This window comes from Falco rusticolus, chromosome 1, assembly GCF_015220075.1.
Source record: "Falco rusticolus isolate bFalRus1 chromosome 1, bFalRus1.pri, whole genome shotgun sequence".
Lineage (NCBI taxonomy): Eukaryota > Metazoa > Chordata > Aves > Falconiformes > Falconidae > Falco > Falco rusticolus.
This window is the reverse complement of record NC_051187.1, coordinates 107613364-107630167: the sequence shown is the minus strand read 5'-3', so window position 1 is coordinate 107630167 and position 16804 is coordinate 107613364.

Below are 16804 nucleotides of genomic sequence, written 5' to 3'. Positions count from 1 at the left end.
CGGCCTCCGCCCGGCACATGAGCTGTCATCAAAGCGAGCGTTATCTAACGAGGTTTATCCTTCGTGTGTGTTTATTACATTCTTATCATACTAAGCATACGAAAGAAAATATTGTTTAAATATTTCTGGGTTTCATACCGAAGCCCCCCTTTGCACCGCCTCCCGTGCGCTCCGGTGATGCGCTGACCCGCTGTGTCAGAGGGATGGATGGATGGATGCTCAGGGCTCCAGAGGCTCTTCCAAATGTTTTGATCCACATGGTGCCTCAAGGCTTTAATGAGGACCATGCAGCTAAGTCACATGAAGAAATTTTAGCTCAAAACGAGCACTAGAGCTTGGGGCAAGGCAGGTCTTTGCCTGGTGTAAGAGATGGAAAAAAAAGCTTTAATGCTCATACAAGCTAGAAAACTGGAATATGGAATTAACGCAAGGGAAAATATTTGCCCCTCTATGACTTTGAACCTATTTGTTTCATAAAGGGCACTAATGTTTACCTTCTCTGTAGATGAAACATTTGCTTTCTTCTCAAGAAAATATTTTTATGTTTGAGAAGGCCAAACTAGATTTATTTTTAAACTCTGTTGACTACAGATCAGAATGTATCCCAGAACAAGCAAAATTACGGAAGAGGGAGAAACAGTTTCTGTTCTTAGTGTACCACCACAATTTAAAGTTAGCAGGATTGAAATAGAAAAGCTGGAGGAGCTGAAATTCTAGGTCTCACCACAGTTCCAGTGGTGGGGAGGAAACGCAGAAGCTTTGGGTCTGCTTGGGCAACATAAAATCAAGAACAGACGTTACTCCACACAGTATTTTTAAATAAAGGCCAGCTTAATTCCAACATGCTACTGTGTTTCTGTCAGAAATTAGTACACATTGTGTAAATTAGTACAAATGTGCGTATTTGTAGCACGCAGTCTAACCACATGCTTCACTTTGCCTTATGATAGGCAGCAGCACTGCAGTTTTAAATGCCTTTGGTCTCTTTCTTTGCTAATGCAGCAGTAATAAGAACTATTTCCAAAACTGAGAACAAAGAGTAATTTTAGTAATTGATGGCAACAGTTCTATGTCATTTTTAGATTTGTAGACGTTCAGTTTTCAGGTCCCTCTGTTTTTCACACCTCAGACTGCCAGCGTCATCTGGCTCGGTCTAAACAAACTCAGCCTTCTTGGGCTCTCACCAAAGCATGGAGCCTCACATGTGGATGACCGCAGTGGGTCACTGTGTCACAGCCTGGAGCTGTGGAAAGCCTTGGGTGCTGGAGTTTCTTTTGTCAGGTGGGCGCTTGGTGTTATTACGTTGAAGTTCCTGACCCGGTAAGGGCAGTTCCTTGGGGGCAGGGGTGTTGCTTGGGTGCAACAGGGAGTGGAGCTGGTGGCTGCTGTAGGTTAGCGCTGACATGGGGTTTGTGGATTCTCACAGCACCCCTGCCTGATTGCCTGCTTCTTGTTTGAAGATTGCATTTTTGGGGATGTTTGTCTGTGTTGCTGATTTCCATCACCAGTTTCATTCCTTCCATTACCTCCCATGACCTTTTGAGGGAGTGTCCACAAATTAGCTCCTGGTCTTTTCCCCCGCTTCCTTTTCCTTCTCTCTCTTCTTAAAGGAGTTTCCCCTCCATTTTCTTCCCAATAAGTAACGATACTGGATTGCTTTTTTCAGGTCTTCCTTCTGTAAACTGATGCCAGACAGTGAAATATATTCGACATTTGAAATTTATTTGGAGAAATTACTTTTAAAATGGTACACAAATAATCAAAGCTTCAAGCTATGTTATCCACATAAACCAAAAAAGCTCAGGTGATAAAAGGAGTTTGTCTTTGCTTTTGTCTTCTTTAATCCAGTTGATTCAGATCTGAAGTACTAAGAAAGCCCCGCCCAACACACGAGCCATTCTCGAGGTGGCTTGAGATTAACAGATTAAATACAATGCACTGCAATGCAATTCAATACCTTAAAAGTAGAGTAACATAATGACTGTCATATTTAGATTCACATTTCAGAGTGGGGTGCCAAGTCTGGGAGTTCTTTCAGTCCTGTCTGCTCTGTAATATACTGGAGGCTTGTTTGCTTTTGGGGGGAAACTGGCATCGTCTGATGTGTATCACAGCACACAGCACAAATGGCCTGGCTTGAGCGTTGTCCCTGGGTGTAACTTCAAGCTTGCACAAGCGTTTCTTATGGACTAGAAAACAGAGAGTAGTTCATCCTTAATTCTTTGCAGTGTACGACGTTGTGTTATCAGCATGGGAATTAAAAAAGACATTTTATAAATGTTGTCTCATCATATAACTTTCAACTTAAGGAAAACTATAACTCCATCCCCTACACTTTAACTTATTTTATGTCTGGTGGCATTCCCATTTGCCTCAGTATGTTTATTTTTATGCTTAAAACTCCAAGACTTTCTTTGTAAGGAAAGAAGAGTAGTTGAGTAAAAGCACCATCTTTACATTATTTATACCCTTTCTGTTTTGCAGTGGAAGATGCTTCTCTGAACATTGTTCTAAAAGCTCCGAAGTCTTTTAATTCATATGCTTTATCTTTGGTTGATGTCATCCAAGGGTCAAAGTCAAGCTAATGTTGAGGCTGGCAGAATTTATTTATACAGAAGCAGAAGCTGCTGGGGACATGACACCATTTAACAAAAGCAAAACTGTGACCGGGAACATTCATACTCATTTCCCAGATTTACCTTGTTAGTGCAGCTGGGTTCTCCTGGCATTTTCCAGGGGAACAGAGTGGTCGTTGCTCCAGCTGACACCACGCGGTTACTCACAGTCATAACCCCTCTAAGCTTGGTCACACCGGCGCTCCTCCTTCAGTAACACTGCAGAAAGCCCGCCTTCCAACAGTTATTCTCTTCTTGCAATTAAGTGAGCAAGTTCTTACTAAACTGCCATAATGCAATCACTTCAGTAGTATGGGTCTTGTTTGTCTCTCGGCCTGCTAATCCCGGCAACATCCTTTCACAGTGATCTGGGACCCTCTGCCCCAAGCACTGGGAGAGCAGACAGGGATTTAACCCCAGATGTGACCGCAGAGCCTTGAACCTTCCCTTCCTTCTACCGCGTCTGTCCCCACCCCAGCTCCCATCTCCACCTGTATCCCCCAGAGCAACCAGGCTCCTGCAACAGCCCCCTCACCAGCCCAGGTAAGCACAATCAGGCATTCACTGTTGCAGAATTAGAAGCTGATTCACTGGCATGGGCTGCTTTATGAGACAAATCATTTAATCAGGAAACCATAAAGAGCTGCTTCGTAGTCATCAGATTGAAAAGTCCTTGTCAGGCAACCCTCTTGCAGGGAGCTGTCTGATAGTATTGTTGGGGAATTGTGTTCTTGGTGCTGTGTTCAGTGTCACAGGAGGAGGCAGAGTGTGGACACGAGTGTCTTGCACCTTGGGCTGGGCTCTGGCTTGGGTGGACTGAGAGCAGCGTGGTAATCAACCCAGAATTTAAAATATTTCCTTCATTCGCCCAGCTCTGAGAAAACAGTCATAAATAAATAGAAGAAAGTGTGTTACTACTGGTCTATATGTTATGAAACAAAATCCTGTCTTCAGCTGTTCTTTAGTGAGTGCTTTGAAGTTGCTGGGCCTGTGAGTATAGAAATGGAAGTACTGGTTGGTTTACGCCTTCTCTAAATAACATCAGTGTTTACTATAAGGCTTAATTCTAGATTACATTAAAAACAAACACTGAGCTTAGACATAAATAGATGCAAATACTCTTTATGCAAAAAATTTTTGACACTGCAAAAACTCACTATAACATAAGCCGGCAGCCAATGGGCCAGAAACACCCACTTCTTTTTAGCTTAGTGCAAAATCTTAAGTTCTTTTGGCTCTTTCTTTCTTGGGTTTTTTTTGAGGATAAAATCACAGACACTCAGTTCAGAAAACAAACAAATATTAATAATTTGTATAGAGTACATGATTTGCCAGAGCTGGAAGTCACTTGTTATCAATTACAGAATTAATTTATTTTGTACTTGACCTTTCAGTACTCACAGTGTCTTGTTTTGCTTCTAAAGCATATTTGTCCAAGGAGCTTCACCACAGGTTGTTTGTCTTTCCATGGAGGTTGTCCATCTCATGGTGTACCCAAAAAACTGATTCCCAAACGGGTTCCTCCTGAGCTGGAAGAAATCCTCCTTGCTCTGAGAGTGGTTTACTGGTGTCTGGATCTGTACATCCAGATCTTACATGAGTATAGGAAAAACATGGAAGGATCAAACTATTCTTCATTAAATCCATAAATAAAATCTAAAGGAAAATATAATATACCCTACATAAAGGATACACTGTCATAGTCTTTCTATATATGTACTCACTCTCTATATATACATACTCTATATATAGAGTATGTATATATATGTATATATACATACTCTCTACATATAATATACATACTCTAAACCAAACAACATAGTTTTCACTTTGATCAGCAGAGTGGTATGTGAGAATTACTAACAGAATATGGGTTTTATTTTAGTTTCTTCAAACAATCATTATTTTTATAATTTTTTCCTTCTGAGGTGATTAATGATTATAAAACAACACTGATAATAAAATCTGCATTTTATAACAGGTGCTGTGTGCCAAGTTCACAGGAAAGATCTTGTGAATCTCATTCAGGCCTCTTGCATACAGATTATGCTGTGAGGAAACGGGCATCAAACCACATAAAATGAATGCTGATTGCAGCAAGCCCAGAGTTTAGCTCGTAGAAGCCAAAAGCTTTTACTGACAACTTGTTAAGATTTATCTATCAAAACTGTTTTCAGACAGCACTAAAAATCCTATTTCCGTGAAAAATTGTGACTTTTAATTTCAGAAAATGACAGGTGAAAACAGGCAAATAGGTATGGATCCCATGATATCCCATCACTGTATCTTGGCAATTATGAAAACACATTTGTGTGTCATTACGTTGCACCTGCACAAGTTTTTTCACAAAATCCATTAGTTAATATTGTAAAACCATGCCTTTCTCACCTGTCACCTTTCTCACATCACTCACTAGGTATGCACACATGAAGCTTAATTGTGCTACTGCTTCCTTTTTTGGTGTGTTGGTTTTTTTTTCTATGGATTATAACTTCCTTACTATTAAAGGAAATTGTTGCTATTAAGGAAGTTATTGCTGTTTTAAGGGTCCCTGAGATTTCCTTTAGCTTGTGTTTTCCTATGATCTGTTCAGTGAAGCCATTAAAAACCTGCGCCTGGCTTCAGGTGCATATTTGGAAGCCCCTAAAGACCCCGGGGTGTCCTTCCTGCTCCCTGACATGGCCCCAGGAACCACAGGTAACAGCAATATCCAGTGCTGCAGAGCTACATCTTGACTCTTTCTCCCCATTATTTTTTTTTCTGTCTAGTTGCATTATAGATTTATGCTGGATTTTATTGGGTGTCTATAGCCCTATAAATAGTTGCCTGTAGGGTAACTAGAAGCAGTTACATCCATTCTTTCAGTGTGCATGTCTTATAGCTCTACAGCATCACTTTATTAACAGCAAATTATATTTTATGGTGTTCTGTTGGTAATAAATGTCATCAGATGGTAGGTTAGCTTCAGCTTTTGCTCTTAAATTTCTCTTATTTTTAGTTATTCCTGCTCTCAGAAGGGCATTGTGCTGGAACACACTATTAGAAGACTTCGTGTGCTAGATGTATAGGCAATTTGTGTAAGCCTTTTGTCTAGGCAATCTAAAACCTATTTTGAACATACAATGAGAAGTATTTACTAAGTCAAGTTCCTTCTTTAAACTGGAGACCCCATTCCTGGCCCTACCAGTTATCTAGAAGAATGAACTGGCACACAGCAAGTGGGTGTAATACCCTGTTGCCAGAGAAAGAGGTGAAAGCACAGTCTTTTTGGCAGTTTGTGACTATTTTTAACTTTAATTTCCTTTGTAATTACTTCCTTTCCTGGATTCATAAATCTGCAGTAGCCTGTTATATAAATCTCTTCTATCACATGTTTACAAATAATTCTGGCTTAGATTCCATGTTCTTTGCATTTTGGAAATTCCCACAGACTTGACGTTTAGGTGTACAAAGACATACACAGGGTATCACCCCATGTTTAATACTAGCTTTGTACAATAAGCCTTTTGTAATGACAAATACCCACCTACATTTCTTTTACATTTTTACTTCTGTCCTCTAGTGTTTTTGTTGGAGAAGCTACTTTTCACTTGCTGTCTCAATGACTGCTGTGTGGTAGGATAATACTGAAACTTTGTGGGGGCTTATTCCTTTCGTTACTTGTTCATTTTTTGTTTTGTTTTTTTTAAAAAAAAATGAAAAAGTGGGGGAATCCAACAGTGAATTCTTCATGCACAAATATAACGTGGATTTTAAGGGGTGTAAATTGTGCAGCTCAGGGAATAATCATGCTTAAGTGCAGTTTTTAGGAAAATGATTCAGAGGTGAAAGAAGAGGGGAGGGGAATCAAACATATACTGGAAGGAGAAAAAAGGTAGCTAAAGGCAATAATTGTGGCATGGAAAACTGGACCAAAGGCTCTTAAAATTGTGCTCATGGAGAACCATTTAACACAGGAGACAGTGATAGTCGGCTGTGCAGCAAATTGTTGTGTATGCAACTTCTCCGTGTTCAGCAACTGAAATGCACGTGGCCTGTGTGACCAAGGGCTCTGGGAGTTGCCTAGGAGGTCCCCTGGCACATCACACCTCTGTAATGTCATCTTTGCAATCTTTTGGGAATAGCTGCCTGTGCAGTGGTACTGCGAGACCGCAGAGGTGACCACATGCAGCTAGAGCAGTGCCTGCTCCAAGGAGTGGGTGAAACGACTGCTGTGTAGGCATTTTCCAGGTCTTCTGAGAGTCTTCCAGGATAAATGGGGAAAATATAGGTGAAGCATTGGCAAAGCTGTAAGGACACTATCTTAATGTGGATACCTGCACATGGAAAAGCTACAGTGTCATACTGGAAAGATACTGCATCTTACTTTCAAGGCTTACAACATTTAAGGATGAGCAAGGTGACTTTAAAAAATGTTACTTAAATAACAAGTGGCAGCAGAAAGAGAAAAGGAACCACTTCAAGATGCACTGTGTTCAGGGAATTAATCAATGAGGAGCCAGGACCGGCCATGGAGCTCAGAGTCATGGAGAGCTCCTGAGCCCGCACCTTGGAGACTGATGTAGCGGGATCACATCGGGGGAACAAGCAGGGCAGCATGTGCAAGACCGGTCCTGTTCTTGGTGAAATTACTGAAAGTTTTGACCGTGACACCCATGGAGGCAGGGTGCGTGCCCTTAATATTCCCCAGTGACCCAGATGAAATATTGCTGACACATTCACAGTGTAATCACTGCAGATCCCACTTAGCCTGGTTAGTGCACAGAGCAGTGCAAATAAATATATAGTTATTGGCAATACAATATTACGATGAAAACTGGCTGGCGGTAACACTTAGCAATAATCTGAGTGTCATTGCTAATATGCAGATCACAACCTCGGAGACATATGATTTTGATGATTTTACTTAATAAATATTTCACAAATTGTATTTACAATTAGTAAGTAATTTATAAACAAGCAATTTATCACATTTGCATTTGTTAAAGTATGCAGCTTCCCTGCTCGTATTCTGACTGTACTATTCTGCCACCGTGCAGAACTGAGTTGAGTTTTGCCTTAAAAATATCAGCTCTCTTCATTTTTTCTCTCTCATGTGTAGCTGGAAAACGATAGCTCAACATTTTCTGTTTGCACGACTTGTCTGTCTACCTGAAGGTCCTAAACCGTCCTTGAAAACAGTTAACACCAGCAAGCATCCTTGAACTAAGGGTGAAAGCTATTTAAACTGCTGGTGTTAAAAAGACAAAACTGGTAAGTATTTCTGCACTGTTTCCAAAGCTGTTATCTCAAATGCTGGGTGCTTCTTGTGGCAGTGGTGAAAATGGCTTTGCCCGTGTTCTGACAGCAGGTTCAGCTTGGGGCGAAGGGGAACCTCTCTGACCACAAGCTCATTCCCTGCTGCTGGAAGGACATAACTCCAGCTGAAAACCCGCTGAAATCATCTGAGAGAGCAAAAGATAGCAGAGTTGATCTTGAATTGGGCGCTCTCCAGCAGCTCTAGCATTCCCACATTTCTCAGTCTCTGAGCCCAGAACAGTGCGTGGATGCCGGCTTGGGGGAGGTAGGGAAGCGCTGCCTATCTCCTGGCAGAAAGAGCTGCACAGTTTCCCTTCCGGCCTGCGGCTAGCCTCTTCCCGGGCTCAGCGTACACAGGAAAGGAGGGTTTGTCTGTAGACTTACTCCCTTCCCTCCTCCCCATGATGGCCAGAAAACTTTCTTTTAAGCAAAGGAAGAGTAACACTTTGGGAAGTGTCACTCTAAGTGCCTTTTCAGGAAATGTTTGCTTTTTTCCAAGCAGTTTGTGGAATATTTTCTGAACCTGGGTAGAGCTGGAGAGTTTGTAGAGGGAGGGGGGTCTGTGACTTGTCTTCTTTTGTGTTTGGATGTTCATCTTTATCAAGTGTTCTTCAGAAATACTTATGAGTTCCTATGAACTACCTGGCCATGCATAGGAGTAAATCGTATTATTCTTTCCAGAGAGATTTTATTTGTGATTTAGACAACACTGCACTGTGGCAAATGTGACAGCAGTGTGACAAACATTTAACATGTTTTCCCAAAGATGCCCGACAGTCAGCTAAGTCAAGAAAACAAATACAGGCTTTTCAGACACTTGCCAGCAAATACCAGATTTTCCATGAGTCAAAAAATGGTAGAAAAAGCCTACCGATTCACTTCCTAATCACTGTATGTTTCTTTGGTGAGTTCCTAAAGCAAACTTCCCTTAAAGACGCTACCAGTGGACAAGGTTTTAGGGAACACTGGAGGTTTTCAGATTTTTGCTTTGAACATGTTTACAGAGTTTACCTTTTATTATCATTAAATTTACATTTGCAAGAGATGGGGAAGGGGAGAAACTGAAAATCGAACTTATTATGGAAACCATTTTCAGTATTAACCGTACAATATAAACAACTCTGCTTTTAGCAGATTTTACAAGTATGATTTGAAATTCTTTAGAAACTGGGCTTCTGCTAAATTCACAGTAGTCCTTTGACTTTGACCATAATAGTCATTGCTTTTGCAGACTTAGCAAAATGGAAAACTGCTTACTTTAGCACTAGCACTTCCACAAAAAAAAAGCAAACCTACTCCCTTTTGGCCTACTGCACTGTAGATCCCAACTTCGTATTTCCACCTACAATGAACATCTTTTGTCAGTCCAGAGTCAGCTCTTGCTGGCAGGGAGCAGCCCTGTCACAGCTCTAGATCAAACGGTGTCCCCTAGATGTATTTCTCTTTGTCACTGTCACCCACAGACACATTCTCTGAAAGCAAATAGCCCAACAGTGATGCAGCTGACTGCGGAGCAGGGTGCATCGTTCAAGTGCCAAGATGGCTTTTGACTGGCCAAGTTCCTAGAGTTCCCACTGGTTTTAATCAGCTCCTTTAATACTTTATATTGATTCCAGACCTAATCCAAAGCCCACTGAAGCCAACGAGGATAGGCTCTGACAGGGCTCTGATGACAATGACAGAACTGATGGATTTGGTATAACTACCTGCAATCACATAATCCTCCTGAAGGCTGATTATTTTTTAATATTTGTTCTCCATTTTCTTCATGATTCCTTTTTTGCCAGCTGCTGCTGCTTCTCTCACCAACCCCTCCCCTGCCACGGAGCCCTGGGCATCTGTAACCATTTGCAAGGTCTGGCGATGGAGGAGGTTGATGCTGCCGTACCGGAAAGAGGCCGGGAGAGCAGGGGTGAGGGGAAAGTGCTCATGGCAGAGCAGTGAGCTTTCTGACGGGGTGACACAGCAGCCCCTGCTCCCTTTCCTGGGACCACTAAGTCAATGCACCTCCTGCAGAACCGAGAGAGATGGGAAGAGTGATGGTGGGGGCAGGGGACTCGGGAAGGGCTGGGAAGCTGCACCGTGGATGTTGGCCAGCTGCGCTGTTGATCTGTCTTCTGAACAAACGACCCCAGCCTGGGACCTTGACATGGCCTTTCAGTGGCAGTAACAGCCTTTGTGCTCTCATGACACACTTCCCTCAGTCTGGGTCTGCCTGGGACTTGGAGGTGATGGCTGCTTTGCCTGGCAGGTGCATGTGCTGAAACCAGCCCTGACCTACCAGCCACAGCCGAGGATCTCACCACGAGTGTTAGGCTCACCTCCAAGTGAAATACCCTGGTTTCCTTCCCCTAAAGGCTGTGCTTGGTACACAGCTGGGGTGAGGTGAGAGCACACGTGTGCATGCTGCAGCCCTTGATCTCACAGTTGGGACCTACTCTTGGTGAGCAGATGAGCAGCCAGCTTCTTGCCTACCTCCCCAATCATCTCTGAAGGTCAACTCTGCCGCAGCCCAGCCCTGCCACTGTGATATGAGGAGAGCAGCAGGCACCCATGCTTTCAAACAGGGTAGAAAACCACATGGGGACGGAAAATTACTTTAAAACAGAGCTCCTGTGTTTTAGAGCAGTAATTAGTTCTTTGGGTGTTTCTGGGAATTAGGTTTTCTTTCTGCCTGGGAAAGACGGTTATCTGAGAGTTGAAATTAAGAAGCATCATGTTTACTTTTGAGTATAAGAAGGAGGTAATAACAGCTGGTAACACCTGTGGATAACAGAAAAAAATGTGGTACACTCAGAAGGGCTTCTGTTGGGGAGCTGGGCAGGTATTTGTTTGGGGGGTGCTTTGCTTACATTTCAGGCTGCAGCAAGAGAGTCCATTCTTATGTGTGCTTATGTTTTGTTTTTCTTGCCTGAACTGCAGTGCTGTGTATTTTAAATTCAGAAAGTAGAAAGCTCCAGCAAGTACTTCTAAAGATTATCCTATCTCCTTTTACATTCCACACTGGACCTATAAGAAAGTATCAGCAATTTTCTGTGCTGTGAAAGTTCTTCCTCCTGGCTCAGTTCCAGTAACACAGTGACTGCCACAACCTCCTGTTGGGCTAACAACTTCCTGATGACCTTGTAACAACTTTGTCAATGCCTTACTGTTACCCAGTTCCCGTAAAAGAAAAAGACATGCAATATTGAATTAAAGACGCTTCTTTTTCCTTTGCATGCGCAATGCTAAGGGGCATACTGAGAGAAAATATTTTGCATAATGTAATTGACTATTTCAGTAAGAGCTTTCATAATGAATCCCAGTATCGGTAGACCTACATTGCCTCAAACGTCAGCTTTATACTTTTCAAACATTTAAGACACTGCTTCTGTAGAGTCTCTGGCTTTATCCAGACTGATAAGGAGTCTTTACAGCAGCTATTATTGATTCCAGTCTGCCAAAGGTAGCACCGGCAGCAGCATTAGGTGTCCATCAGACGGTCTGTGCAGAAGGTCTCTCCGATTTGTCAGCAGCAGCAGCTATCTGCAGGCAGTCACATCCCCACCATTCTGCCAGGGAACAGGTTACATGAGCTTTCCTCACCGAGCCTAGTGTGGAATCAGCCGGGTTATTTCACACAGCCATGGCAGCAGTTTGAATTAGATGGGCTGACTTCTGCAGTGCTGTTGATGAGAAGCATTCCAGTGATTTGTTTCACTAGCCAAACTGCCGAGGTAATTTCTGGCACAGAAGTAACAAGCAGCTGTGGATAGCTATGTCTTAAACTGCCAGCACCTTTCCAGCAATGACTGTCACATCAAGCTTTAGTATAGGCAATGCTAAAATTACTGCTGAGACTTAAACCCTAGTATCGTCTACTCAGGAGTCTGTGGTATCTTTGTAGTGTACCAGCGTTTTCCAGAGCCTCCTCCACACACATGTTCCTAATGGTGGGTGACTTTGAAGGGCAAAAGGTTAGTGCAAATACCCCAAGTAGTAGAGGGCTCACTGTCACTAACATCAATAGTACTTATTGTAGACTCAGATGCAAAATCAGAATTTTAAAATTTGACACTGCAGTCCTTATTTGTATGCATAATCCCTATCACTGTAATTTCTTCCGTAGAACTGTGACTCTTTTCTGACTAGATATAAGTAGAACTGTCCAAAGTTAATTTTTTGCATCATAACTGAAAAACTGTGATAAACTCACCTTATATTTAGCAGTATCAGTAGGTAAACAGCTCAGCTGACACTTTTGTGCTTCCGAACAGCATGTGGCCCTTAGATACTACTATCTGGAAATGAGCTTTCCTGCCTGAGTACGCATATCACAGTCTGGACTTGAAAGCAATGGACTGCAGAAAACACATGGTTTAACTGGAAGTATTTGCTCTCCCTTCCATGTTTCTGGTTTGTAACTTTGCACCCACGAAGCACAGCGGCCAGCGTGGACACAGGTGTTTGCAGGGATTCAGAGCTTAGCTTGCAACAGGGGACAATAGTAGCCCAGGTGCTGCAGAGATGTGCTTTCTTCTAGCATGGACTCACTGCTTTAGGGTGTATGGCTAGCTCCAGAAAAGCTTTTTATCATCACTTCAGGGGTGGCACAGCTTAGTTATTATAGTTTTACCTGCTATGGAACTTCAGTAGTTTTTCTTCTATCTGTAGCTGTATTTTTTTCCTTCTAACCTGGCCTGCTTTTTCTGACTGTATCTTCTAAGTTCCATCTTATTTTCTCTGCAATCTATGAAAGAACACAGCACATGCGGAGTCCCTCATTCGCTGTACCCTAGAACTTCTGAATTTGCTGACCTTTTTAAAAATTGATCTGTTAGTTATTGCAAGTGAAAAACAAATAAGAACTGCAGTGACAAAGGAAGAAAAACATTTTTCCACCTTTGTAAACTTCTCATAAGTTAATTACCAGTATAAATTTAAAATCAGAAAGAAGGAGGCCAAATCATCTATTGTTCTTATTGAACCACATACAAAGACTGAATTTTATTATGATACAAAGGAAAGAATTTGTCATCATTAACTGTAATGTTTTCGGGAAGGAGGTTAGATAGGAGCCTTAGCATCATTAGAGGTTTTTATCTAAAGATTTCCTGCCTCAAGTAATTGTTCTGAAGAAGTAAACACAGAGAGATTATGTCATTAATTCTCTTTAATGAAGTTCTGTGATAAGTGTTGTTTTGTAGGCTCATTTGAAGAATTCTAAAAAAATCTCCAGGTTTTTATTTATTTATTTATTTTGGAGATGCTTTGCAAAACTGTGACCAAATAATATATTTTGTCTTCACTGTATTGCTACCAGCGTTGTTCTTTGACATCAAATGAGATGAATAGTTATTTGATTCCTTTTCATATTTACCAGCAGCAGTCTCAGGAAACTAACACAGGTACAGCAAACATGGTTATGGGTTTTCTTATTTTGTACTATCCATTTCTAAGCATAAGCATCCAGTCAACTGAAAGACATAGCCGTATACTGCTATACTGTGTAGCCTATACAAAGCATTTGTAATGGATCATCTACTCAAACACTATCGGTATCCATTGTGTAGTTATTTTAAGTACTCTTCCTGTTCTCTGCTCTTGAACATTATGCCCTTTGGAAACCACCACCTTCCACTCTGCAGGAAGCAGAACTAAAACAAGAAAAAGTGTGTTTATTTTAGGTACACGCACACGCGTACACATTTGTGCACATACCTGCACATAAATGCTACTTTGAAGACTAAGAGCAGCATCTATATTAAGAATACCCAACAGGTTTTATCAGAAAACTCCATTTTCAACTGTCTATAATTCTATTAAATTTGAACTGCTAACATGGTCTGCGTGTAAGGTTAATGGGGTTCTTTGCTGTGAGAATTTCATTTTGCTGTTTCTCAGAGTGGAACACAGGGAGAATGTTGCTTTTGTTTGGCATTAAAAAAAAAATCAAGGTATCTTCTTATTTGGGAAGTCCTAGTTGTCTTCCCATCCTGTGGCTTAAGGGCTTAAAAGTCTCCAGGAATTGTTTTTTCTGTTACAGATGGATCCTCTGCTTTCTGTACAGAAACTGAGCTAAATTTCAGTGACTTTTAAGGTTCCACACAGGCTGTTGCTAAGGTTATATTAATAGCTGGAAGGGTTATGCACTGTCACCACAGAGTACCCAAATGTCCTCCACCTGCCTCCCAGCCTGCCCACGGCAGGTGTGCACACCTCTGACAGCCCTGCAGCCCTTGCTTCAAACCTTGTAGCCACTAAGGAGGGGTCCCAGAAAGCACCACAATTTACAGCCTGGGCTCTTACCCTGCTTCATGGGGTATAAATGGCGTAAGGCTGTCTGATGGACCAGAGGCTGCGCTGCCATTCAGCGAGACCTGGACAGGCTGGAGAGTTGGGTGGAGAGGAACTTAATGAAATTCAGCCAAGGCGAGTGTAAGGTCCTGCACCTGGTGAGGGACAGCCCCACGCACCAGCACAGGCTGGGGGTTCACCTGCTGGAAGGCACCTCTGCGGAGAAGGACCTGGGAGTTCTAGTTGCCCACGAGCCAGCTGTGAGCCCTGGTGGCCAAGGCGGCCAACGGGATGCTGGGGGGCATGAGGAGAAGAGCAGCCGGCAGGTGGAGGGAGGTGACCCTCCCCCTCTGCTCTGCCCTGGGGAGGCCGCAGCTGGAGCGCTGTGCCCAGTGCTGGGCTCCCAGTTCGAGACAGACAGGGAACTGCTGGGGAGGGGCCAGCGGAGGGCTACAGAGGGGGTGAGGGGCTGGAGCAGCTCCTTTATGAGGAAAGGCTGAGGAAGCTGGGCCTGTTTAGCCTGGAGAGGAGAATCTTCTGAGAGGGGATCTTATCAACGTCTACAAATATCTTAAGGGTGAGTGTCAGGAGGACAGGGCCAGGCTCCTTCCAGTAGTGCCCAGCGGCAGGACACAAGGCAACAGTCACAAACTGCAACACGACAAGTTCCAACCAAATACAAGGAAGAACTTCTTTACCTTGAGGGTGGCAGAGCACTGGTGCAGGCTGCCCAGAGAGGCTGTGGAGTCTCCTTCTCTGGAGACATCCAGAACCCAGCTGGACATGACTCTGTGCAACCTGCTCTAGGAGACCCTGCTTTAGCAGGGGTTGGACTAGATGATCTTCTGAGCTCCCTTCCAACCCTGGCCATCCTGTGATTCTGTGATGAAAAAATGGATCATATGCATACGGAGGGACTGAGCTGAAGCTAGGCCAATACCTCTAGAGCTTCACTTGGCAGTTCCTCACTTTGCAGTCTGCACTTGTCCTTCTGAGACTTAGCCTGCATTGTGCACATAGCTGTGCTCTGAAAAATTTATTCCTTCTGGCTTCCCATTGCTTGAAATGCAGAGTAGAATAACAGAGACTGGTTCCTTCAACGTTTGGAATATGTGTATTTTCAACTTTTATGGGAGACTATTAGAGAGATTTCAGTAGGTACTCTTCCTATCAGCAAATCTGAAAAATTTATTCCTTCTGGCTTCCCATTGCTTGAAATGCAGAGTAGAATAACAGAGACTGGTTCCTTCAACGTTTGGAATATGTGTATTTTCAACTTTTATGGGAGACTATTAGAGAGATTTCAGTAGGTACTCTTCCTATCAGCAAATCTGACAAGTACTTTTATCTTTTCCTTTCTATCTGGTAATATAAATTCTAATTTTAAATGCAATTTTAAGGACTCCTCCCAAAGAGACTTCTCCTCAGGTCCCTTAGTAAGAGGTTTCTCTAAAGTAGTATCATGAGAACTTTTTATCTTTCTTGTATGGCAGGCATGATCTATTAGAAATTAATTTCAAACACATTTTCCTGAATGGAGCTGCATTCTAGCAGCTATTGGTGGTGCAAGTAATACTGTCACCAATGAACTGTCCGATTGCAGAATCTGGGATGTTCACAACTGGAGAAAATCACAAACACCAGAAGTGATGAATTACTGGTGTCTTTAAAACCTGTCTTCCCTAACCAACTGCACTCCAAAAGGCTTTTTGATTAAAAGACAAGACCATTTCACAAAGTTCTTTCTGTACTCACAGAGGCTTATTCCACTGAGGAGACAGTCCCTCACAAGGCAGACTAAGTCACAAAAGAATTTCATGATCATTGCCTATATTTCCTGCTGTGTTCTTTGTTCTTCTAGCATTAATACTTTGCAGTATTATCTGATAATTTACCTTTCTCAGCTTCCCCTCCACACTGTGCTGAGTACCTTGCAGAATCTTTTTCTCCGTTTTCTGATCTGGTTTTCAGTACATTTGTTTGCTTTTGCTATGTATAACCTCTGGTCAATAAATTAAATGTACTTTGTTTCCTACCTTTAGTGTAGGACCTGATCCTCTAACAAAGTTTTGACCCTTCTTAATTTGCAGAGTATAAGACTTGTCTTTACTGACTTTATTATGATATTACTTCTCACCTGTAACTTTCAGCAGGGTTTAGAAGCATGGAATGTGAGGGGAAATAATCTGCCATTTGCTTCCTCATTGCATTCTCACAGTGGAATTGCTGGTAGGGAATCAGTAATGCAAATAATTTTTCAAATGTTTCCATCTTCTTCAAAATTTTCATTGAATGCTTTTTCTTTTCCCATACTTACATATGCAGAAAACTGGGTAAAATTTGGTGAAGGAAATAAAATTATGACAGTTTTTATAACTTGGGAGTATACCAGTTTTCCAGTATGCTATTCACATGGAAATAAAACCTTGCTAAACACTGGGAGGAAAAAAAAAAAAAAAGAAGAATGCATCATCTTTCTACAAATCAGCACGAAGAACGTTCTTTTCCTCCTAGAAACTTATACATGTTTATGGGGAATAACAGCACAGACTTACTTTCTTAACCATCTTCCAGCAGGTTCTGCAAGAAATATGAGGGGTCAGACACTGCACTAC